We start from the raw sequence: 2,500 nt of genomic DNA on the forward strand, positions 1-2,500 counted from the left end.
CGCCATCCCTGCACCCCAGTGGTTGTTTTGACATTAATTGTGCAATGGAGTTACAAGCGTAATTTTCTATATGGTCACTCCCTTATATGCCAAGACTCGCAGCCGCCATTCTAAGTCCACATGCGTCTATGAGTCAGTTTAGACTTAATTTCCCTGCTTTTGTTACCTTTTGTGGAATTTCCGTCGCTTGACGTCGTTTTTTTCTGTCGCTCGTTTTGCTGGTTACATCTTTGCCGCACATGGCAACTGTTACATATTTCCGCTCAAGGCACCTGTTACAGCTTTTGCCAGCCGATAGCAACCGTTACAACCTATTCCCGCGCATGACACTGCCTGCATGTCAGTTCTTGCTTATGTCAATGGTTGCATGATTTCAAGTGCCTTTCTCCGATTCGCTGACAGTTTTCCCGCGCCTGGTAACTCTGATATTTTTGTTTTCTGGCACAACTTTGACTTCTCACTCCTGACAGCAGCTACTTAAAGTACGGTTTTGACTCATTTTTCTGTCATAACGTGCTTATCTAGTTAATAAAACCGCTTTGAACAAGAGAACTCTTTAGTTAGAGTAACTTGTATAATCAGAAACCCATAAGGGTTGAAACGTGTAACGCGCGTTCACAGCTTCCGAATATTTAGTGAGAACTGATTGGTTGAATGTTTCAGTGCTAAGTACCATATTTGGAAACCCCTCGCTCTTGTTGTTCCAAGTATGGTACTTAGCAAATTGAATATTCAGAAGCTTGTTTCCCAGCACACAAGGGGCCGTTACACGTTTCAAACCTTATGGGTTTCTGGTGTAATTTAATGATTGGGCAAAGAGTAATGTTGTTGCTCGAGTATATTGCACCTTATAACGTTTTACAAATTAAGAAAGAAAAGAGAAAAGGGTTGTTCTTTGGAATGGAATCTCTACAACCTAAACGAAGCGAGAACAAAGAAAATTAAAAGAAAAAAAAACATGTATTTACATGTGTTGGTATTTAAAACCTGAAGCTTATGGGGCCGAAAAAGAGGTAAAAAGAAGCCGGAATTCGACTGGAAAGAAGCAGCCAGTTGGCTATATACGGTAGAGAGTGGTGTTGGGGACCACCGAAGACCGCTCCAGTGGGTGGTCAGAGTGGAATTTGAACTCTTAGTATCCCATCTACGGGGCTACCTTTGCCGTGGACTTCATTTGGCCTCCTTTGTAGCTTGGTTGAACAGGGCTTTGACGGATTGTTAGAGTAGAAAAAAAGAAGAAGAAGAGTTAGTAACTTCAGCCGCGTTTTTCGAAGCCTGGTAAGTGGCTGCTCGTAAGGTAATACCAACTAATTGACCCCCCCCCCCCCCTTCTTTTTCGGTTTATCGTTAACCTTCGGTCTGGGACTTTGTCTTCCGGTGTACTGGTGGCCAGTCGACCTCGTTTTGGTTCTCATTAGTGTCGTTAGTTATGCTGCGCAAGATGTCGTAAAATTTGGTATTTCTGCACACAGTTTAGAAATAAATAGTATTATGTTCTTGCTTTCTAATCCGATAATGAAATCCTAGAGTATTCTTTTATTAAAAGTGCACCAATATCATGTTTCATTACGCCTGTGTATAATGCAGAGAGAAATTTAGGCCAGCTACGTAACATAGCATTATTAATTTCTTACTAACCGAGTGCGAGGGCCGTACTGGGGAATATTGGCCCGAGGTCGTGGCAGTACTGACCGAGCGCAGCGAGGTCCGTACAAAAACGACCGAGGGCCAATATTCCCCAGTACGGCTCGAGCTAGCTCGGTTAGTAAGTAGTTTATTTTATGGCTTTTTAATTACCTTTTGCTTTGTTTTTGCAAGCCCGTAATCGGCCCGTGGGCATTACGGGAGAATAATGCTCTACAATTCAGTCACAATTAGCCAATCAGAGCTCGCGCTATATCGGCTACAAACACAAGCCATATAATAATTTAAACATAATAAACCAATCATGAATAACTGCCTTTGTAGCAATACCCACAAGTACGTTGTGCGTGCCTATATTTTGTCCGTCATTGTATTCTGTAGTTCCAAGCAATTTCGAGGTTTGTTACTTGGGCCATGTAAACTGATTAATAACAAGAAATAACGGCACGGCGTGAGACAAACTAAGCTATTTATTATATCATTGAGTCTTTGAATCAAGGGACAAAAATCGCCTTTTAAATTTAGCCGGTTATTCCGTGGTATACAGCATGCTAAATTGGCCAGTCTTGGGACAAGTACCTTCTAAGATTTGTAACAAATATATGCATTCAATATTCCTAACGTGATTATTATTATTTTGCTAACGAGCCTCGGGGAACTGCGATCATATTACATCGCCAGCAATTCCTCTTATAATCGGGTTCAAGATCTCGTTTCCAAGAGTAACTTAGTAGAAATTGTCAGATTTTGATTAAAGTTTAGCTCGCAGTGAATTCATTTGGAATAATTTTAATAATTAAGAACTTTCTCGAGTTAGGCTTACTGCAGAAATATCTCTGGCTAATTGCAAACATTT

At 41.0% G+C, this 2,500-nt stretch overlaps 1 protein-coding gene across 1 annotated transcript in view; it reads left to right on the forward strand.

The window, feature by feature from the left end:
- Window positions 1-920, forward strand: part of LOC138056851 (major facilitator superfamily domain-containing protein 4A-like) — a 19,941-nt gene extending 19,021 nt beyond the window's left edge. Inside the window, exon 12 of the mRNA XM_068902770.1 lies at window positions 1-920. This exon is cut by the window's left edge and continues 502 nt beyond it. The gene's annotated coding sequence lies outside the window, so the exon portion shown is untranslated.
- The last annotated feature ends 1,580 nt before the right edge of the window (window positions 921-2,500 follow it).

The sequence above is a fragment of the Montipora capricornis genome, chromosome 7, assembly GCF_036669925.1.
Source record: "Montipora capricornis isolate CH-2021 chromosome 7, ASM3666992v2, whole genome shotgun sequence".
NCBI lineage: Eukaryota > Metazoa > Cnidaria > Anthozoa > Scleractinia > Acroporidae > Montipora > Montipora capricornis.